The sequence below is a fragment of the Geotrypetes seraphini genome, chromosome 5 (assembly GCF_902459505.1).
Source record: "Geotrypetes seraphini chromosome 5, aGeoSer1.1, whole genome shotgun sequence".
Lineage (NCBI taxonomy): Eukaryota > Metazoa > Chordata > Amphibia > Gymnophiona > Dermophiidae > Geotrypetes > Geotrypetes seraphini.
The window spans coordinates 173,461,209-173,485,093 of NC_047088.1; the positions used below are offsets into that span (position 1 = coordinate 173,461,209).

Below are 23,885 nucleotides of genomic sequence, written 5' to 3' on the forward strand. Positions count from 1 at the left end.
TGAAGTCCCCTAAGGTATGATGGAGGAGAAAAAAAATTAGATGGTAGATGAATGTTGAGGTCCATATTTCAGTCTACTATGGTAAATTACTTGTTTGCTGCTGAATATATCTAAATATAATAGAATCCTGATTAACTTGTACTCAAGCATCCGGCACTTTCACGCACCCAAAAAAAAATTACCAGCAAAAAAAAAAAAAAAATTATCCTCCCTCGAACCCTTTCCCTCTCTTGAGCCCTGAAGCAGTGGCAGTGGTTCTGAACCATGAACTCCTCTTCCCTCCCTCCCCGAAGCAGCAGCAGTGGTCCTAATGCGTACCCCCTCCCTCCAGCCCCAAAACAGCGACAGCGGTCCTGAGCCACGAACCCCTCTCCCCTCAAGCCCTGAAGCCGTGGCAGTGATCCTGAGCCATGAATCTCCCTCCAGCCTCATTGCTATGGTTCTGAGCTGTGAACCCTCCCCAATCCCAAAGCAACGGTAGCGGTCCTGAGCTGTGAATCCCCTTCTCCTTCCAGTCCTGAACCACCACAGCAGTAACAATCCTGAGCCACGAACCCCCACTCCCTCCCTTACTTGAAGCTGCAGCGGCAGCCGGTCAGCAGAGGCAGCACTGAAAACAGGGCCTCTCCTCTGATAGCTCACTACTTCCGACTCAGCCCAATATCTCCTGCTGGACACTCCCCCAAACCCCTGCAATGATCGCCAGCAGGAGAGATTCCCAATCTCTCCTGCAGGACACCCCCAAAGGTAGCCCACCCAGACCCCCCCCCAAGCCCACCTTACAGGCCCGCCTTCACTGGAAGGGTGGGCCTGCCCCTTCCCAGTGCACCTTGGGATGCACCGGAGAGGGGCCTAAGGCCCTGATTGGCAAAGGCCTTTAAGGCCTCTCCTATGGGAGGGGCCTTAGGTTTCAAGGTTTATTAATTATTTGATGAATCGCTATATCTTTATACAAAGCGATGTACATAGTAAAAAAATACAATTAAGTTAAAACACATACAGTATATATAAACAATAGAAATCCAACATGACCAACAGCAATTGGGAGGGAAGGGGGGTTAAAGTTACATCTATTATATTGGGAAATACATTTAAAGGAAAAAACATTAGGGAATAAGGGAATTTTAAAAGCAAAATTAAAAATAAAATAAATTTTAGATATTAAAAGCCCGTTTAAAAAGAAATGTTTTTAGGGATTTCTTAAAAGATAAAATGTCTTTTTCAATTTTTATGTATTGGGGCAATGAATTCCACCATTGGGGGCCAACTACAGAGAACATATATAATCGTCGAGTGCCTATTATTTTTAAAGAGGGAACAACTAATAAGTTTTGGGAAGATGATCTGAGTGTGCGTGTGGAACTATAAGGAATTAACATTTTAGAAATGCATTGGGGTTGATTGAATATCAGATTTTTAAATATGAGTAACAAGACCTTAAATTCTATGCGCTGGCAAATAGGGAGCCAATGTGATTCGATGAAGAGAGGAGTTACATGATCAAATTTTTTGGCGTCATGGATTAATTTAATAGCAGTATTTTGAACAATTTGAAGTTGTCGTTTTTCTTTTTGAGTAATATTAAGTAACAAAGAGTTACAATAGTCTAATTTTGCTATTACAATAGAATGAATTAGGATATTGCGGGATTTGGTTTCAAGGAATTTGGATATAGATCTAATCAAACGTAATTTATAGAAACAGACTTTAACTATGTTGTTAATATGATCTTTAAATTCTAGTTTTTCGTCAATTATAACTCCTAAGATTTTCATTTTAGGGACAATTTCAATTTCAATTTAGGCACCTGGATCAACCAGAATCTTAGGCCTGTCTCCCAGTACGTTCTGGGATGCGCTGGGAGTGGCCTATCAGAATCTTAGGCCACTCCCAGCGCATCCCAGAACGTACTGGGAGACAGGCCTAAGGCCCTGATTGGCGCAGGCCTTTAAGGCCCCTCCTATGGGAGGGGCCTTAGGCACCTGGATCAACCAGAATCTTAGGCCTGTCTCCCAGTACGTTTTGAGATGCACTGGGAGTGGCCTAAGATTATGATTGGCCAGATCCCTTAGGCCACCCCCCATTCGAAGGAACCAATGGGTCTGGCCAATTGAATCTTAGGCCACTTCCAGCACATCCCAGAATGCACTGGGAGATGGGCCTAAGATTCCAGTTGGCCCAGGTGCCTAAGGCCTATCCTATGGGAGGAGCCTTAAGCGCCTGGGCCAATCAGGGTCTTTGGCCCCTCCATGGTTCATCCCAAGATGCACCAGGAAGGGGCAGGCCTGCCATTCCAGTGAAGGCGGGCCAGACACAGGAAAGACCTGTCCATCTGGGCATCTAAAAAAGGTTGGGGGTGTCCGGATGGGCTTGGGGGAGGGTCCGGTGGGGGTGGGCTTGGCAGGGGTGGGGATGTTTGGCAGGAGGGACTGGGCATCCCTCCTGCTGGCAAACTTTCAGGAGGGGGCTCCAACAGGAGAGATTGATCATCTCTTCTGCCTGTGATCATTCGGGGGGGCGGGGGGAGGTCCGGCAGGAGTGACTGGTTATCCCTTCAAAACGTATAAGTTCTGTCCAGTCAACCTCGTCAAATTTTCGATTATCGCTGCAGGTCGACTAAGTTTGGTCGGCCCACATCCAGCCTACCTCCCGCCCTAACCACTCCTCGAAAAATGCCATTTTTCACTCTGGACATACAGCGGCAGTCAGAAGCCTAAAATGTCTGTAGATACGTCTAAAAACCCATTTCCATTATTGCCACTTGGACAATCTGTCTTTTAGGTCATCCAAGTGCTGACTTAGGTGGGTTTTTAGACGTATTTTCGTTTCGATTATAAGCTCATAGTGTTTAACTTGCAGGTAGGAGAAAAGAAATCACTCAAGGTGAGCCTAAGCTGATTCTGAAATTATCCCAGGACAAGCAGGCAGGTATTCTCACTAGTGGGTGATGTCATCCGACAGAGCCCCGATACGGACATCTTGCAAGCATGTCTTGCTTGAAGAAACTCAGAAGTTTCGAGATGCCCGCACCGCGCATGCGCCAGTGCCTTCCCGCCCGATGGTCCGGGCGTGTCTCCTCAGTTCTTTTTCTTCCGCGGAGCTGAGAAGTCTATCTTCAATTTGCGCCCATTGAATATCTTTTTTGCCTTCTTTTTGCCGCGGGTTGAGTTCTTTTGGGCTCTCCTGTACGTTTATTTCTTTCTTTGATTTCTTTTTGAAAAAAAAAAAAAAAAATTTTCCTTCCGACTCCGGGTCGGCCGCGTGGCTGAGGCCCCGCGCCTTCGACCTTGCGGCGGAGCTTTTCCGGCCTATGTCCCAGCCAATTACCGGTTTCAAAAAGTGTAGCAAGTGCCAGCGCGCGATTTCGCTCACGGACCCTCATCGACGCTGCTTACAGTGTCTGGGACCGGATCACTTTCCGAAATCGTGCCGGCCTTGCTCCACTCTGACGGCGAGAGCGTTTAAGCGCCGCTGTCTGCTCTGGGAGTCCATGTTTAAGATGGAAGCTTCGTCAGATCCTGCAGCTTCGACATCGACATCGACGGGGGCTTCGACTCCTTCAGCGAAGCCCACTGCCTCCCCAGCTGCTTCAGGCCTCCTGAAACCGGCATCATTCACCCCGGTTTCGGCTCAGGCTTCGGCGCCGGTGCCTTCCTCCGTTTCCTCGGAGCAGGTCTCGACCCCTACAGTTCCACCAGTGGTGCTCAAGGTGCCGAAAGCTAGCAAGCAGAAGCACACTGCACCTAAGGAGCGTGGAGACCGTGCGGAAGGGCCCCCTTTTGGTGCGGATCCCTCCATATCGGCTTCGCTGCGGTCCATTCTGGAGGCTCAGTTCGTTGAGCTCATGCAGACCATAGGGCCTCGACTGATTGCCACCATCCAGGGTGACCTCCCAGCTTCGGCTTCGAGGGGCGGACCGCCCCCTCTTCCTCCTCCTCGCCGCACGACCTCGTTGATAGGCGAGGAGGAGCGGCGAGTGGTGTCCGGGTCCTCGAGGAGACCCTCCGAGAGTGCTATGCCTCCTTTGGAACCGATTCCCTCGAGGAGGGCTTCTCTTAGTGATATGCCTCCTTTGGAGCCCATTCCCCCGAGGAAACCCTCGTTTAGTGACCTGCCTCCCTTGGAACCGATTACTCCGCCCCATGATTCAGTGTGGTGTCCCCCTTCGGGGCCATCCAGTCCGGGGCATAGCAGGAAGCAGGACGAGTTCTTCCGAACTCCCTATCAAGCCTGGGCGACGTCCAGAGAAGTACCGACTCTTCCACCTTTGCGATCGACGGCATCGAGTCCGATCTGTTCCTTGGAAGCGTCTGACCCAGTCTCGCACAGGAGGACTCGATCTCCTTCCAGGCATCGGGAGGGGCATCGGTCCAGACATTCTTCGAAGCATTCCTCTCGACACTCGACCGTCTCGCCTCAGAAGAAATTGCCTCGGTTGGGGTATGCTGCTTCGACTGGGTCTCCTCCTCCGGGCCCGGAGTTCGAGGACCCCGAAGTTTTCTACTCGTCCTGTTGATCACAGGCCTCTTTGGAGCCTGAGGCTTCGTCTTCTTCTAGTCCGTCTCGCGGACCGGCAACGGCGGACCAATTGTCCTTTTCATCGTTCCTCAGGCAGATGGCGGATGACTTGGACATTACTCTAGATGCGGGGTCTCGATATTCCAAAGAGTATCTCGATACCATGCACTTGCCTCGGCCTCCGGCGGAGTCCTTGCAGCTTCCATTGCACAAGCTCCTCGACCAGACCTTCATGCGCTGCTTCGAGTCTCCTTACTCTATCCCTGCGGTCCCTGGCAAATTGGATTCGCGGTACCGCACGGTACATCATAAAGGCTTCGAGGGTCCTCAGCTTTCGCACCAGTCCCTCCTGGTCGAATCCTCGCTCAAGCGGTCTCATCCTGGCCAGGTCTACACTTCCGTACCTCCGGGCCGCGAGGGCAGAACCTTGGATAAGTTTGGGCGACGCATCTATCAGAATTCGATGATGGCGTCTAGAGTCCTGAATTACAACTTCCACTTTGCAACCTACTTGGAATTTTTTCTACCTGTGCTTCGAAAGTTCACTCCCTACATCGAGTCCCAGGCTAGGTTTGAGTTTGAGGAAGTGGCTGCTTCGTTGTCCCAACTCCGACTTCAGTTGATGCAATCTGCCTATGATGCGTTCGAGCTCTCTGCCCGAGCGGCGGCTTGCTCGGTGGCGATGCGCCGGTTGGCCTGGTTGCGGACCATTGATATGGACCCGAATCTTCAGGACCGCCTGGCGAACGTCCCGTGTGCTGGGGCGGATCTTTTTGACGAATCCATCGAGACTGTCACGAAGAAGTTGTCTGACCATGAAAAGTCCTTCCAATCTATCCTTCGGCCAAAGCCCAAGCCTCAGCAGTCTCGACCTTCTCGTCCACCGTTGATTTATCAGAGGCGTTATCAGCCGAGGCAAACTCCTCCTGCGAGACAACCGGCGAAGCGTCAGCCTCTCCAGAAGGGTCAGCCTAAGTCTCAGTCGCCGGCTGTCCCTAAGACCACTCAGCCTTTTTGACTGTCTCGTCGAGGGCATAACCAACCTCGTTCTGCCTCCCCCTGTTTTTCCCATCGGAGGGCACCTCCATCATTTTTATCATCGCTGGGAGGCCATAACAACCGACCTCTGGGTCCTTACTATCATCAAGGAGGGATACTGTCTTCATTTCCATCGGGTCCCTCCGGACCATCCTCCAAGAGAGTATCCTTCCAACTTGACTCAGACCGCCCTTCTTCTCCAGGAAGCTCAGGCTTTGCTCCGGCTTCGTGCCGTGGAGCCGGTCCCGATGGACCAACTGAACCAGGGGTTTTACTCCCGGTACTTCCTTGTTCCGAAGAAGACGGGCGACCTGCGACCCATTTTGGACCTCAGGGCCCTCAACAAATTCCTAGTCAGAGAGAGGTTTTGCATGCTGACACTTGCTTCTCTCTACCCTCTCCTCGAGCAGAACGACTGGTTATGCTCTCTGGATCTCAAGGAGGCCTACACTCACATTCCCATTCATCCGGCCTCCCGCAAGTTCCTCAGATTTCGGGTGGGACATCTACATCTGCAGTATCGAGTGCTTCCATTCAGCCTGTCCTCGTCACCCAGAGTCTTCACGAAGTGTCTGGTGGTGGTGGCCGCTGCACTCAGGAACAGGGGTCTTCAGGTATTTCCATACCTCGACGACTGGCTCATCAAGGCCCCGTCAGCTCCAAGGGTCATTTCGGCGACCTTGACAACGATCTGCTTACTGCAGAGCCTGGGCTTCGAGATCAATTTTCCCAAATCTCATCTACAGCCTACCCGGTCCCTTCCCTTCATCGGGGCGGTACTGGATACCATTCAGCTTCGAGCATTCCTTCCTCCTCAGCGCATGGATGCTCTTCTTCGTCTCTGCCAGTCTGTGTCTTCTCACCAGTCCATCTCAGCGAGACACATGATGGTCCTCCTGGGCCATATGGCCTCTGCAGTTCATGTGACACCCTTTGCCAGGCTCCATCTCAGAATTCCTCAGTGGACCCTAGCTTCTCAATGGACTCAAGTGTCAGACCCGTTGACTCGACACATCATAGTCACTCCTGCTCTTCGGCAGTCTCTACTTTGGTGGATGACCTCTTCGAATCTATCCAGAGGTTTGCTGTTTCACACTCCTCCTCATCAGAAGGTTCTCACAACCGATTCCTCGACCTATGCCTGGGGGGCTCATCTGGATGGGCTTCGCACTCAGGGATTCTGGACCAGTGCGGACCGCCTCCATCAGATCAGTCTTCTGGAACTCAGAGCCAACTTCTATGCTCTTCAAGCTTTTCAACATCTGCTTCACGACATGGTGGTCCTCATCCGTACAGACAACCAGGTCGCCATGTATTATGTGAACAAGCAGGGGGGCACGGGATCGGCCTCCCTCTGCCAGGAAGCTCTCAGAGTCTGGGATTGGGCAGTTCGCCACAATACCTTCCTCAAGGCTGTCTACATTCAGGGGAAGGACAATGTCTTGGCAGACAACTTGAGTCGTCTCCTCCAGCCTCACGAATGGACTCTCCATTCCAACCCCCTTCATCAGATATTTGCACATTGGGGGACGCCTCAAATAGACCTCTTTGCGGCTCCCCACAACTTCAAGCCGCCTCAGTTTTGCTCCAGGATCTACACTCCTCATCGACTTGAGGCAGATGCCTTTCTGCTGGATTGGGGGAATCGATTTCTGTATGCGTTTCCTCTCATTCAGAAGTTGAAATCAGACCAAGCCACCATGATTCTAATAGCTCCTCGGTGGCCCAGGCAACCTTGGTTCTCCCTTCTACTTCAACTCAGCAGCAGGGAGCCATTCCTTCTTCCAGTGTTTCCTTCACTGCTTACTCAGCATCAGGGATCTCTACTTCATCCCAACCTGCAGTCTCTCTACCTGACAGCTTGGTTCCTCTCAACTTAACTCCCCACCAGTTTTCCCAGGCGGTGAGGGATGTCTTGGAGGCTTCCAGGAAGCCTGCTACTCGTCAATGCTACTTCCAGAAATGGACTAGATTTTCTTCATGGTGTATTTCCAATTCTAAGGAGCCTCAGCGAGCCTCCCTATCCTCTGTGTAGGATTATCTTCTACACCTGTCTCAGTCCGGTCTCAAGTCGACATCTATACGAGTCCACCTGAGTGCTATTGCGGCTTTCCATCAGCCTCTGCAAGGGAAACCTCTCTCTTCTCATCCTGTGGTTTCCAGATTTATGAAAGGACTTTTTCATGTTAATCCTCCTCTCAAACCGCCTCCAGTGGTTTGGGATCTAAATGTTGTCCTTTCTCAGCATATGAAACCTCCTTATGAGCCTCTGAGCAAGGCTCCCCGAAAGTTTCTCACTTGGAAAGTGGTTTTTCTGGTGGCCCTCACATCTGCTCGCAGGGTCAGTGAGCTTCAGGCCTTGGTGGCGGACCCTCCTTTCACAGTTTTCCATCATGACAAGGTGGTCCTCCGCACTCATCTGAAATTCCTACCTAAGGTGGTCTCTGAATTTCATCTCAACCAATCTATCGTGCTTCCAGTGTTTTTTCCAAAGCCTCATTCTCATCCTGGAGAATCAGCTCTGCACACTCTGGACTGTAAACGTGCTTTGGCTTTCTACTTGAATCGCACCAAACCACACAGAACTGCTCCTCATCTTTTCGTCTCCTTTGATCCAAACAAGTTGGGACGACCTGTATCGAAGCGCACCAACTCCAATTGGATGGCGGCTTGTATCTCTTTCTGCTATGCCCAGGCTGGATTACCCCTTCCCTGTAAGGTCACAGCACATAGGGTCAGAGCAATGGCAGCCTCTGTAGCCTTCCTCAGATCGACACCGATTGAGGAGATTTGTAAGGCTGCCACTTGGTCCTCGGTTCATACATTCACCTCTCATTATTGTCTGGATACTTTCTCCAGACGGGATGGACAGTTTGGCCAAACTGTGTTACAAAATTTGTTCTCCTAAGTTGCCAACTCTCCCTCCATCCCATTGAGGTTAGCTTGGAGGTCACCCACTAGTGAGAATACCTGCCTGCTTGTCCTGGGATAAAGCAATGTTACTTACCGTAACAGTTGATATCCAGGGACAGCAGGCAGCTATTCTCACGTCCCACCCACCTCCCCTGGGTTGGCTTCTCTGATGAACTGAGGAGACACGCCCGGAGCATCGGGCGGGAAGGCACTGGCGCATGCGCGGTGCGGGCATCTCGAAACTTCTGAGTTTCTTCAAGCAAGACATGCTTGCAAGATGTCCGTATCGGGGCTCTGTCGGATGACATCACCCACTAGTGAGAATAGCTGCCTGCTGTCCCTGGATAACAACTGTTACGGTAAGTAACATTGCTTTCCCCAAAGGCCTTGACTTCCCTCTGTGCCCAACACATACCAGACCTTTCCCTTCCCAGTTAGTAAATACAATTGTGTGTGCCTCTCTTTGCTTGGGTATTGACTGATGGGAGGAGTCAGGCTATCTTGTGATATACACTGGAGGCAAAGTGAAAAACCTGTGGTTCTCTTTCAAAAATCTATGGTATTGCCATTATCACCGGACATACCTCGTAATTGGAGGGGGGATTTTCCTTTACGATGGGCGTCTGACCACTTGACCTATTTGGGAGTCAAGTTACCTATGGACCTTAAACATCTGTATCATTTGAATGTCCTGCCACTCCTGACCCTTACTAAGCAAAAGCTGCACATTTGGAGGGAATTTCCACTGTCCTTGATGGGAAAAATAGCATTGTATAATATGGTTTTAGTGCCTCAATGGATTTATGTTTTTCAGATGCTTTCCATATTGTTGTCTGCTAAACATGATAAAGAAGTTGGAAAGTGCTTAAGTTCCTACTTGTGGAACGGGAAAATGGCTAGGCTATCTTTGTCAGCATTGATGAGACCAAGGGATCAGGGGGGTTGGGGCTGCACAGTCTCAAGTTGTTTTCACAGGCCTGCCAAATGAGACATTTAAATGACTGGTTCTGGGACATGCATCACTTTTCAGCAACTACTTTTGAACTTACACTCTGTGACCCGTACCACTTCAGTACCTTTTGCACACGCAGCGTCTGCCGGGCCACCCGCCATCTGTGGGTGACCTATTTTTTAAGCCGCTACGTCAGGTTTGGAAGAGATTATGTAAATATTTACACATTCTGCCCACAGCAACAGCTTATTTGCCCTTCTTGGACAACAAGGATTTTCCACCAGGGACTTCACAATTTCCTTCTTCGGTGTGGAAAGCTACGAATACGCAATATATTTGTCAGGTGGTTACTTCATAAGGCGCCATGCCGTCGTTTGCAGTGATGCAATCTGATTTCAATTGGACTTCTACTGACTGGTTAGTGTACTTACAGATAGCTTCCTACGTGCGGTCTGTTCCCCTGGCCGGTCTCACTAACAAAAGCCAGGAAGCCCTTTCGGAAGCGTTATGCCTATCTACTCAGACTCAGATCCTGTTGAAGTTTTACCATAGATTTCTTCGAGAGAGCTTGGGGACAATTTCTTATGATTTTTATGCAATTCTAAAGTGTCATTATCCCAGGACAAGCAGGCAGATATTCTTGAGTGATGGGTGACGGCACCGACGGAGCCCCGGTACGGACAATTTTAGAGTGATTGCACTCTAAGAACTTGGAAAGTTCTAGTAGGCCGCACCGCGCACGCGCGAGTGGCTTCCCGCCCGACAGAGGCGCGCGGTCCCCAGTTTCTTAGTTTCCGCGGAGCTAAGAAGACACGTTTTTCAACGGCCGTTGAAATTTTTTCTACTTGCCTTCCCGCTCGCGTAAACCTTTTTGGCTCTATTGCCTTTTTTCTTTTATTTCATTTTTGTAAAAAAAAAAAATCTTATATTTTTTCTTCAATTTGGTTTTTCCCCGGCGGGGCCTACTGCCACTATCGAGGCCTCGGCCTTCGATTTGGCGGAAGCCGTTTTTCCTTTCATGCCCCCTCAACCAGGTTTTAAAAAGTGCCAGCGGTGTGCTCGGCCTATATCTCTCACGGACCCGCACAACTGGTGCCTACAGTGTTTGGGTCCTGAGCATCAGGCTTCCACCTGCACCCGCTGTGCCACGTTAAAGAAACGTACTTTAAAAAATCGCCAGATACAACAGCGATTACTTTTCGGTGTCGAGATGTCCGATCCCGTTCCGTCGACACCGACAACGGCACCTTCACATTCGGCACCTACTTCTTCGACGCCGCGTGATACCACACCGGCGTCGCACCCAGGTAAGCCGGCTAAGAAGCCTTCCCCGCTGGAGCGTCCTCCGGTCTCTATTGCAGCGAGCCCAGTCCTGCCGACCGTGAAACGCCAGCGGAAGCGCTCCGCCCCGATTGAAGTGAGTCCCTCAACCTCGGGCTCTTCATCTTCGGGGCGTCGAGCGGCACCGCAGGTACCGCAAAAGAAAAAGGCGGTACCGGTGCCCTCTTTGGATGAGCGCATTTCCGTCGTCCTCCAAGTGCAGCTAAAGGAGCAGTTACAACAACTCCTTCCTACTCTATTGACACCGAACCTTCCGGTGCCGGTCCGGTCTGAACCACCGGTACCGGTGGTAGACCAACCTCTATTATCGGCAGCATCCATTTCGGTACCGGCCCACTCGGCCTCATCGGTATCGATGCCTGTTCTTGCTCCGGAGCCGAGAGCCCAACATCAATCGGTACAGACTTCGGCACCGGTGCAACCGATAACATCTCCTGGTACCGTGTCGATGAGGTCGGGTAAGTCGGTGCGCAAATCCCGGCACTTGGAACCATCCACCCCAGAGTTCCGAGACCGTAGTTCCCATATCAGGGACCCTGATCTGTGGGGTGACTCTGAAGAGCCCTTTCTGTCTGAGGGTGAATGTTCCTCAGATGAGGATGAGCCTGCTGTACCTGATCCATCCTCTCAACATGATTCCACATCTTTCACCTCTTTTTTGAAAGACATGTGTACCTCTCTATCCATTCCTTTGGAGGCTGAATCTAAAAAGTCTAAAGCCTTTTTAGATGCACTTGATTTTGACCAGCCTCCAAAGGAATTTTTGAAACTCCCTCTTCATGACATCTTGAGGGAGACTTTCTATAAAAACCTAGAGACTCCTTTAACTATTCCAGGAGCTCCCCGCAAATTGGATTCATTATATAAAGTAATCCCTATTCCTGGGTTTGATAAGCCACAGCTTCCCCATGAATCTCTGCTTGTGAAATCTACACTTAAAAAGTCTGCAGGGTCTAGTGTATATGCTTCTGTCCCTCCTGGCAGAGAAGGTAAAGCCATGGACAAATTCGGTAAGCGATTATACCAGAATGCTATGCTTGCTAACAGATCTGGTAACTATGCTTTTCATTTTTCTTTTTATCTCAAGCATCTCCTTACCACCATGGCTTCATTTGAAAAGTACCTTCCTCAGCGCAAACAGCAAGCTTTTCATCACTGCTCATCTTCTCTGTTTCAACTGCGTAAGTTCATAGTTTGGTCAATTTATGACACTTTCGAACTTACCTCCAGAGCAACTGCAATGTCTGTGGCCATGCGTCGCCTTGCCTGGCTTCGGGTATCCGAGCTTGATGTTAATCATCAAGATCGGTTAGCCAATGCCCCATGCCTGGGGGATGAGCTCTTTGGGGAATCCATGGACTCGACCACTCAAAAGCTCTCTGCCCACGAAACACGCTGGGATACCCTGCTCAAAACCAAGAAAAAGCCTCCTCAGACTCGGCCTTTCAGACAGCAGTCGACTTATCAACGACGCTATGCAGCTCGCCCATTGCCACCAGCTTCCCAGCAACCCAGGCGTCAACGTCAACAGCAACGTCAGCCTCCTAGGCCACAACAGCAGCAACCGGTGAAGCCACCTCCACAACAAAAATCGACGCAGCCCTTTTGACTACATTCTCCAAAGCATAGCCAAAGTTCCCACTTCTACCCACCTACCTCAGCCTATAGGTGGTCGTCTCTCTCTTTTCCTCAGCCGGTGGGAAATTATCACTTCGGATCAATGGGTCCTCAACATCATCCACCACGGCTACTCTCTCAACTTTCAAACCCTTCCAGCTCAAAGCCTGCCAAAAGAGTCTGCTTTGAACACCCCTCAGTTTGCCCTCCTTCTTCAGGAAGTTCAATCCCTCCTCCTTCTAAACGCTATAGAGGAAGTTCCTCTAAATCAGCAGGGACAGGGATTCTACTCCCGTTACTTTTTAGTCCCCAAAAAAACAGGAGATCTCAGACCAATCCTAGATCTTCGCGATCTCAACAAATGTTTAGTCAAGGAAAAATTCAAGATGCTTTCTCTGGCCACTCTTTACCCTCTTCTCAATCTAGACGACTGGCTATGCTCCCTCGATCTCAAAGAAGCATACACTCACATACCGGTCAATCTGACCTCCAGACAGTATCTCCGCTTCATAATCAATCGCTGTCATTATCAATACAAGGTGCTACCATTCGGTCTTGCCTCCTCTCCAAGAGTGTTCACCAAATGTCTCATTGTGGTGGCGGCCTTTCTACGCTCTCACCACCTCCAAGTCTTTCCTTACCTGGACGATTGGTTAATCAAGGCCAATTCACCTCAAACAGTGCTCCTGGCCACCAATCAAACCATTCTGTTTCTACAACTTCTGGGGTTCGAGATCAATCTACCCAAATCTCATCTCATCCCCACTCAGAGACTTCAATTCATTGGAGCGGTACTGGACACAGTCCTCATGAGAGCATTCCTACCATCCAACCGTCTTCAAACTCTTCAATCTCTATGTCAGCAGGTAATTCCACAACGTTCCATCTCTGCCAAGCAAATGATGATACTCTTGGGTCACATGGCCTCCACAGTTCATGTCACACCCCTCGCACGTCTTCACCTGCGCACTCCTCAATGGACCCTTGCTACCCAGTGGTCCCAAGCGACGGATCCTTGCTCACGACACATATCTGTGACATCATCTCTTCGTCAGTCTCTACAATGGTGGTTAATATCCTCAAATCTCTCCAGAGGTCTTCTGTTTCATCTGCCTCCTCATCAACTTGTCATTACCACCGATGCCTCCCCTTATGCCTGGGGAGCTCATTTGAACGAATTCAAAACTCAAGGGCTTTGGACAGCCCAGGAAATGAAACATCACATCAATTTCCTGGAACTCAGAGCGATGTTTTATGCCCTCAAAGCCTTCCAACATCTTCTCTTTCCTCAGGTCCTCCTGCTGTGCACAGACAATCAAGTTGCGATGTACTACATCAACAAGCAGGGTGGGACAGGCTCTCGCCTCTTGTGCCAGGAAGCCCAGAAGATTTGGGCTTGGGCCACAGATCACCAACTATTCCTGAAGGCTATCTACATTCAGGGGGAACAGAATTCCTTAGCGGACAACCTCAGCAGAATTCTCCAACCTCACGAGTGGACACTCGATCCTGTAACTCTACAGTCCATCTTCGCTCAGTGGGGCACTCCTCAGATAGACCTCTTTGCAGCTCCTCACAACCACCAGCTGCTCCTATTCTGCTCCAGACTCTACTCTCCTCACCGTCTGGCAGCGGACGCTTTTCTTCTGGATTGGTCCAATCTGTTCCTGTATGCTTTCCCTCCTCTGCCGCTCATGTTACGAACATTGTTCAAGCTCAAGAGGGAACGAGCCACCATGATTCTGATTGCTCCACGGTGGCCCAGGCAACATTGGTTCTCCCTTCTACTTCAACTCACTTCCAAAGAACCCTTTCTGCTTCCACTATTTCCTTCTCTGCTTACGCAGCATCAAGAGACTCTTCTGCATCCCAACCTCCAGTCTCTACACCTGACAGCTTGGTATCTCTTGGGCTGACTTCTCATGATTCTCTTCTGTCTCAGCCCGTTTGTTCTATTCTGGATGCTTCCAGGAAACCAGCCACTCTGCAATGTTATATCATAAGAAGTGGACACGGTTTTCTTCTTGGTGTCTTCTTCATCATCATGATCCCATGTCCCTTGCAGTGGAGACTTTGTTGGATTATTTACTTTCTTTGTCTGACTCTGGCCTCAAATCTACATCCATCAGAGTCCATCTTAGTGCTATCTCTGCTTTTCATGAGCCAGTCCATGGAAAACTCCTTTCAGCTCATCCCCTAGTCGCCAGATTCATGCGAGGTCTTTTCAATGTAAAACCACCTCTTAAAGCACCTCCTGTAATCTGGGATCTTAATGTGGTTCTCTCCGCTTTAATGAAGCCTCCATTTGAACCTTTGGCTACTGCCACTTTCAAGTTTCTCACTTGGAAGGTACTTTTTCTTATTGCGCTCACCTCTGCCAGGAGGGTCAGTGAGCTTCATGCACTAGTTTCTGACCCACCTTTCACAGTCTTTCATCACGATAAGGTAGTTCTACGTACACATCCAAAGTTTCTTCCTAAGGTTGTCTCTGAATTCCATCTCAACCAATCCATTGTTCTGCCTGTCTTCTTTCCGAAACCTCACTCTCATTCTGGGGAACAGGCTCTGCATACTTTGGATTGTAAAAGGGCTCTAGCTTACTATCTAGAGCGTACGAAACCCCACAGATCAGTTCCCCAACTCTTTCTGTCCTTTGATCCGAATAAATTGGGACGTCCTGTTTCTAAACGTACGTTGTCTAATTGGCTGGCAGCGTGCATTTCATTCTGTTATGCTCAGACCGGACTGACACTGGAAGGTTCTGTCACGGCCCATAGAGTCCGAGCGATGGCAGCATCAGTAGCTTTCCTCCGTTCCACTCCTATTGAGGAAATCTGCAAGGCTGCCACTTGGTCCTCAGTTCATACTTTTACTTCTCATTATTGTCTGGATGCATTCTCCAGACGGGATGGACACTTTGGCCAATCTGTTTTGCACAATTTATTTTCCTAATGGCCAACCTTCCCTCCATCCCTCTTTTTGTTAGCTTGGAGGTCACCCATCAGTCAAGAATATGCTGCCTGCTTGTCCTGGGATAAAGCACAGTTACTTACCATAACAGGTGTTATCCAGGGACAGCAGGCAGATATTCTTGCATCCCACCCACCTCCCCGGGTTGGCTTCTTAGCTGGCTTATCCTAACTGGGGACCGCGCGCCTCTGTCGGGCGGGAAGGCACTTGCGCGTGCACGGTGCAGCCTACTAGAACTTTCCAAGTTCTTAGAGTGCAATCACTCTAAAATTGTCCGTACCAGGGCTCCGTCGGTGCCGTCACCCATCAGTCAAGAATATCTGCCTGCTGTCCCTGGATAACACCTGTTACGGTAAGTAACTGTGCATTACCGGGGCTCTGTGGATGGCGTCACCCATATGTGAGAATATCTGCTTGCTGTCCCTGGATAAAATCTGTTATGGTAAGTAACTCCGCTTTCAGAGCATAGATATTAACACATGTATACAGGTCCTATTCTATTGTAACTTTCACGATCAGATATCTCCCAAGTTTATCCTTTATCACCTCATGCACAGTTGGAGAGAGTTGGCATGCAATAAAGATGCTCACTCTATTTTTTTCCCTGGTGATAGATTTGATGCCAGATATAGATGAGGGTACATTTTATGGTATAATAAATGTTCCTGGGATTTTTTGAGCTATGTTTCCTGTATGAAGCCTACTCCCATCCGCAAGCGCTCTACCTCCTTAAACAAAAGTTGACATTTTCTAGGCACATTCAGACCCTGCACATTTAAAGTCATCCATTGAAACTCTAGATTGCTCATGGTACCCCAGATAATCAGCAGAACTTACAACTAAACATTAGCATACTAACAAATTTTAAAACCCCATAGTGAGCCACATTACAAGAACAGAAATCCAGATCCACTGACAGCCCCCAAGCACAGCTCCTAACCCAAAATCCCTATTTTCCCATCAAAACTCCTCTTCCCTCCCATTAAACCCTCCCCCTCCCTATCTCACCACCCTTTCTACCATCCATACCATTAGGAAACTTCCAAGTGAGCCCCGCCCAGCCCTCCCTCCCCTCCACTGTCCTCATGGCACAGAGATTCTAGACACCCACTAACATCAGCCATAATTAAATAACTGCAGTCTTCTCATAGCTACCACTCAGACTTCTCTCCAAAGAGGTCCAGTTGGGCATGACACCCAATCTTCAAAACCCCCCAAACACAAACAAGATCCAGTCACAGAAGGTCAATGAAGAGGCAGATACATCCGAGTGATGCTGCAAACGGTGCCGCCAGTGAGATTGGGTCTGGGTCATACTTTCAACATCTGGGTGGATTGTTGAGAATCTTCCACTTCTTTCTACAGATTGGCCACCTCTAGCACTTATTGTGCCTCCCACAGTGTAGAAACCCTATGAAAATGGTTTTGGAGCATTAAAGAGAGTCCAGAGGGGTAGTGCCACTTCTTGTACAATCCCTCTGGAGGCTGTAGGGACTTGCATTCTTTCCATCCGTGGCTGCAGGGCTCACAATCAAATTTTGTCTCCTCCCTCTGAGGTTATCTATCTGGATAGTTCCCCTGGACCCTCAGTTTGTTCCTGCAGCCTTGCTGCTGGGTTATTGTCTCTTCTGCTCGTGATATTTTTTTTTTTTTCAATATAAGTGTTCTTTGGCATGGGTATTGTCCAAGTGTTGCGGATTCACTCTGTGGGAGTGATCCTTTGGCAGGAGATCGTAGACTTTTGCTTAAATATTGCCTGCTTCTGGAGGGTGCTCTGTTAGCTGAAACTGCAGTAAGCCCTCTAGACAGCCTGAAGATTGGATTGGGTCTCCAGGATTGGGAGCCATCTCACCCCAGGTTCGCCCGCTAAGGGGTAGAGCGCAGGCTGCTCGGTACTATAGAGGTATGCCGGGATCAGAACTGGACTGCATATCTTCCTTAATTTTCCTGAGGGGTTGTTATCTGAAGTGACAGGGAAGGTAAGGCTGTCAGAAGACCTGAAATCCAGTTTTATCCCAGGACAAGCAGGCAGCATATTCTCACATAAGGGTGATGTCATCCATGGAGCTCTGATGCTGACAGCTTCACAAGCAATCTTTTTTTTTTTTTTTTTTTTTTTAATTCTTTATTCATTTTCAAGATTACAATAAGTGATATGTTCAATCACATTAACAATAAATACATCACTTAAAAACTATCATTGGTATCTTACATAAACTCTTATCCCTCCCCCCTTCCCATCTCTCCCTACCATATATTCCATTATCTTATATAATATGTAATATTAAAATATCCCCCTCCTTCACAATTAAACTAATAAATTAAGGGAAACAATGCCAACTAATCCATACAATATTTTGTAAATGGTTTCCACACATCCTGAAATTTCCTGAAATATCCCCGCTGTGTTGCAATAAATCTTTCCATTTTATAGATATGACATAAAGAGTTCCACCAAAAATTATAATTTAATCTTCTCCAATCCTTCCAATTATATGTAATTTGTTGAATGGCAACACCAGTTATTATAAGTAATAATTTATTGTTGTTCGCAGAAATCTGACTTTTTGCTCTCATTCTTCCAATAAAAATAAAAGGTACTTTAGAAATAGAAAGAGCATATAGAATTGGGAAAAAAGATGCTCAACATCAGGATAAACCTAGAACTGTAATACTAAGGCTATTTAGATTCCATCAAGTACTAGATATTTTAAAAGCTGCAAAAGAAGCAAAGAATATAACTTATAAAGAATCCAAATTGATCTTTCTCCCTGACTTTGCAAAAGAGACTGTTCAGGTCAGGAAAAAATTTCTACAACTGAGACAACCTTTGAGAGAAATTGGTGCTCAATATGGTTTATATTATCCTGCGGTAATGAAAATTACATACAAAGGAAAAATGCATCAGTTTAGTGATCCAGAAAAACTTAAGGATTTTCTTTCATCACAAGAAACACCTATGAATTAGAATGCATTTAGATTAAAGCAATGATAAAAGTAGATATATTTGTAATTTTATTCTTATTGATTTCATTATAAAATTGCCTAAAGGAAAATTAAAGAAAAGTTTTATTCACTTTAATGGACTTAAGATGGCTGCTACAGATGTCTCATTAACTGTATTGGAATGTGCAGAATAGTTTCAATTTAATTTAAAATGGAAGGATTCAACTACAGAGTTGAATGCAAATGAGAAGTTAAATATTCATATATTCATATTACCTGACGTCAGAAAGAATGTGGAGATGCATCGAACATTGAATTCACATGCAATCTTGCTTGAAGATCTTCAGAAAATTCACGACTGCCGCACTGTGCATGCACGAGTGCCTTCCCGCCCGACGTAGGGCGCGTGTCTCCTCAGTTCTAGTTTTTCTGCTGAGCTGAGAAGTCCCTACTTCGAGGCTCTCTGCGTTTAAATTATTGCCTTCCAGCCACGGCTCTTCTTTTTCTTCATCAAGTTGTACTTTGCAATATTCTTTTCTATAAAACTAAAAAAAAAAAAAAATTATATTTCTTTCTTTTTGTTTCCATTTCTGACGGCGGGGCCTTCTCTGCAGTCTCAGCCTTCGGGCTTTGATTTGGCTGAGGCCATTTTTTCCTCTATATCCTGTCCAGTGACCGGATTCAAAACGTGTAGCCGGTGTCAGCGCGCAATTTCGATAACTGATCTGCACAACTGGTGTATACAGTGTCTGGGCCCAGACCACTGTCCCGGATCTTGTGTGTGCTGCACCACGCTACAGAATTGGTCTCTGAAGAACCGTCGAGTTCAACAGGAAAAAATCTTCGGAAGCATGGATCATATTTCTGATAAATCATCGGCCTCGACTTCGACATCAGTGAAGCCTGTCTCTCATCGAAGACATCAACATTGATCGCATGGGTTAGGGACTGGCTTGGGGGTAGATGACAGAGGGTAGTGGTTAATGGTACCTTCTCCGATACGACGGAGGTGATCAGCGGAGTGCAGTCTTAGGCCCAACTGGTTAACATCTATTTAACATCTTTGTAAGTGACTTGACTGAGGGGCTTCGAGGTAAAATTACATTATTCGCCGATGACGCCAAACTATGCAACATTGTAGGCAAAAGCTCATCGGTCGTTAGCACAATGCCCGACCAAATGCCTGACAGACTCCTGCTTGAGCATTGGTCAAAGACTCGGCAACTAAGTTTCAATGCCAAAAAATGCAAGGTCATGCACCTTGGTGGCAAAAATCCATGCAGGACTTACACCCTAAATGGCGAGATCCTAGCAAGGACTGTAGCAGAACGCGACTTGGGCGTGATCATTAACGAAGACATGAAGGCTGCCAATCAAGTGGAGAAAGCTTCCTCCAGGGCTAGGCAAATCATGGGTTGTATCCGTAGAAGTTTCATCAGCTGTAAGCCCCAGGTTATTATGCCATTGTACAGATCCATAGTGAGACCCCATCTGGAATACTGTGTGCAATTCTGGAGGACGCATTATCAAAAGGATTTGCGGAGAGTTGAGTCGATTCAGCGAATGGCCACCAAAATGGTTTCAGGTCTCAAGGATCTCCCGTATGAGGAACGGCTGGATAAGTTGCAGCTATACTCACTCGAAGAACGCAGAGAGAGGGGAGACATGATCAAGACGTTCAAATATGTCACGGGCCATATCGAGGTGGAAGAAGACCTCTTATTTTCTTAAAGGACCCACAGCGACAAGAGGGTATCCATGGAAAATCAAGGGTGAGAAATTTCATGGCGATACCAGAAAATACTTCTTCACCGAAAGGGTGGTTGATTGCTGGAATAGTCTACCACAACAGGTAATTGAGGCCAGCAGCGTGCAAGATTTTAAGAAAAGATGGGATAGGCATGTCGGATCTCTTCATGGAGGTAGATAGGGGGTGGGTCTTGGTGTGGGCAGACTGGATGGGCCGTGGCCCTTTTCTGCCGTCATTTCTATGTTTCTATCCTCGTCACCCGATGTATCGATGTCACCGACTCAGGGTAAGCTAGCTAAGAAGCCACCAGCTTCCCAGTTGGAGTCAGGCCATTCAGGCAACGAGTCTAGTCGTGCCAGCCGTTCAGAGACCACTCAGGCGGCTTGCCTTCAAATCCCGAGGTACATCATCATCAATATCACCCTAGCCGGAGCACACTGCTGCACCAGGAATACCGTCCACATCATCGGTATCGGTGCCTGGGTTGAAAGATGTGTGCAAGGATATCTTTCGTAGGGAATTTGGTAACATGATGACCAAATTTACTTCCACATCAACACCTCTCTCTGCAGACCAGTCTGAGCATCGCTCTACTTTATTGGAAGGTGTCAAATCCTCGAGGCTGTCTCGATGTCATTCCTCCTCCTCAAGTCATGCTTTGCATCATTGATCCAAGTCACCAGTGCTTAAGCATCGATCTTCAATGGGATGTTTTACACCTCCATCGAAGCAACGTCGAGATTTGGAGCAGACATCAAGCAAGATTTGCAATCCTCGAAGCATCGTTCTTCGAGGCAAAGATCTCCTTCGCCTAAACGGCGCATGTCGAAACGTAGATCTTCATCTAGGGTTCGATCGTTGGGGCTGAAGTCATCCTCCCCCCAAGAATCGATCTTCAAGGCCATGGTCCTCCTCTTCTCAACGCTCATCGAGGCAGCAGACTGCAGTGTTGAGACATCATTCTTCAGATCACCCTTAGCAATTGAGGCATGAGTCTAATCTCTTATCTCCGACTCCTTGATCTGGGAAACATGTTTCTAAATCAAAACATTCTTCACCAACATGCTCTGTTAAAAGGAAACGTTCTGCATCCCCTGTTCCTTCCACACCACAACATTCCAGGGGTCACTGTTCTTCTTTGCCTAAGAACTCAGATATTAATTTTCAGTATGATCTGAGTCAGGAGTCCTCCACCCACAGTCTCACCAATAGAGGGTGCTGTTTTACTGTCACATTTTTCAATTGTGAGGGACAGGCAAGTTCTGCAGGACTCCAGGGAACATACCTGTCCTTAGCGACTGAAAATATTCCACCCCCTAGTGGTAGCAATGCAGCTGGAGGACACCTGCTCAGCTTAGAGGGAACGCCTTCCCCATCTTACTTGGTGCCAGAAGGTTCTCCATAGGCAGGTTCTTGTTCTTCTCCTCAGATAGAAACTTCACTATCTGAACCGGTGTCTTTCACGAGATTTCTTCAAATGAGTAAGGACCTCAAAATTGTGCTGGAATCGGATTCTAAATACAGTAAGGAGTACTTGGACGAGTTGGAGCACTCTCATCCTCTTAAAGAGTCTCTTAAGCTACCCATGAATGGTATACTTAAACATACTTTTAAGTAAAATCTACATACTCCCTATTCAGTTCCAGCAGTGCCAGTCAAGCTGGATTCTTGTTACAAGATGGTTCAGTGTGAAGGGTTTGAAAAACCTTAACTTTCACACCAATCTTTGGTGGATGAATCTTCTTTGAAAAAATCCAACTCTTCTAAAGTGTATGCTGCAGTTCCCCCTGAACGTGAAGGCAGAATAATGGACAAATTCGGTCGAAGATTGTATCAGAATTCCATGATGACCAATAGAATTCTAAATTATAATTTTGTTTTCACATCATATTTGAAATTTTCGATTAAAACTATGCCTTCATATTTCAGATTTATCTCAGGACAAGCAGGCAGCATATTCTCACGAATGGGTGACGTCACCAGTACGGACCACTTTAAAAGTGCATTGCCACTTTAAATCTTTAGAAAGTTTGTGATAGCCCGAACCACGAATGCGTGAGTGCCTTCCCGCCCGACGTTAGGCACGCAGTCCCTCGGTTTCTTAGTTTCCGCGGAGCTAAGAAGTCGCTCATCAATGGCTGTTGATATTTTTTCGCTGCCTTCCCACTCACGCAGCTTATTTTTTGACTTTAGTCAGTATTTGTTTTCTTTCTTTTTTATAGTTTAAAAAAAAAATTCAAATTTTTGCTTTCGCGAGTTCAGCCCGATGGGGCCTGTTTCACTCTCCGCGCCTCTACTTTCGATTTTACTGAGGCCACTTTTCCCTCCATGTCCCGTCCTCAAAAGGGTTTTAAGAAGTGCGGACGGTGTGCTTGCCCTATTTCCATCACAGATCCGCATCGCTGGTGCCTCCAGTGTTTGAGGCCGGAACATAGGGCTGAATCTTGCACTCGTTCCTCACTCTAGAAGAGGACCCTTAAAAATCGTCTGATTCTATAATGTCTCCTCTTCGGTTCCGCTATGGAGGGTGATTCGACACTAGCGCCGACGTCGGGGTCCGCACCAAAGTCGACATCGCAACATCCGATGTTGTTGGATTCATCTTTGGTATGGCATGCAGTGGGTAAGCTGGCTAAGAAGCCTTCCCCCACCACTTCAGGCTCCCAGGTCACTTCAGCAGTGAGCCAAGTCCTACAGACTTCGAGGGGACCCAAGAAACACTCCTATTGCGGTGAGTGCCTCAACATCGGCCTCCTTATTGTCGGAGCGCTGAGCTGCACCCACGGTACCGTCAAGAAAGCCAGTGGTACCAGTGCCCACTCTAAAGCAGCACTTTCAAGAACTGCTGCGGGAGGAGTTAAGGGAGCAGTTATAGCTCTTACTCCCTGTTATGGCGGTGCCAGTCCGGTCTGAGTCTTCCATATTGGCACCAATAGTTGCAGCCTTGGCGTCAACATTTAAAAAATCTTCCTCGGTGCCATCTGAGTTGGCTAAATGCTCGATATCGGAGACAGCTCGGCACCGTTCTTCCCAAACATCTCTCGAGACGATGTTGGTCAAATCGGGTAAGGCCTTGAAGAAGATGAAATATAAGGAAAATCGACACCCAGTGCTCGACACCACCTTCCAACTACACAGGACTCGGACCTCTGGGGTGATTCTGAAGAGCCTGTTCTGCCAGATGAGGATGTCTCTTCAGATGAAGATTCTCACCTTCCATCTTCTCAAGAACCTTCTCAATGAATGGATAAGTATTTCTCAAAATTTTTGAAAGACATGGCAGAGACTTTCTATACCCCTTGAAGCTCACTCAAAAAAATCTAAACAACTTTTGGATGTATTAGATTATGAGCAGCCACCTAAGGAGTTTCTTCGGCTTCCCCTTCATGACATCTTGCGGGAGACTTTTTACAAGAATTTAGAAACTCCTTTGACCATCCCTGTGGCTCCTCGCAAGCTTGATTCGCTGTATAGGGTGGTACCCATTCCGGGCTTTGACAAGTCTCAGCTCCCCCATGGTGGAGTCCACACTTAAAAAATCTGCTTGAGCCAGTGTCTATGCTTTTGTACCTCCAGGCAGAGAGGGTAAGGCAATGGACCGCTTTGGCAAATGATTATATCAAAATGCCATGCTTTCCAACCGGTCTGGTAGCTATGCTTTTCATTTCTCTTTCTATCTCAAACAAATTGAGGGGTGAACTGTCTGTATGCATTGTATGTCTTAACACCAGTTTATTTACTGAGATCAGTGCTTTATAAGGACTTTGTGTGGGGAAAGGGAACAGAAAAAGGGAAATGCTGTTTGTAAGACTTGAAGCATCTGTTATTGTGGATTCACAT

At 47.8% G+C, this 23,885-nt stretch overlaps 1 protein-coding gene across 1 annotated transcript in view; it reads left to right on the plus strand.

The window, feature by feature from the left end:
• The window catches only part of BOLL (boule homolog, RNA binding protein), a 566,072-nt gene that overhangs the window by 189,702 nt on the left and 352,485 nt on the right, over positions 1 to 23,885 (plus strand). The window lies entirely within an intron of this gene.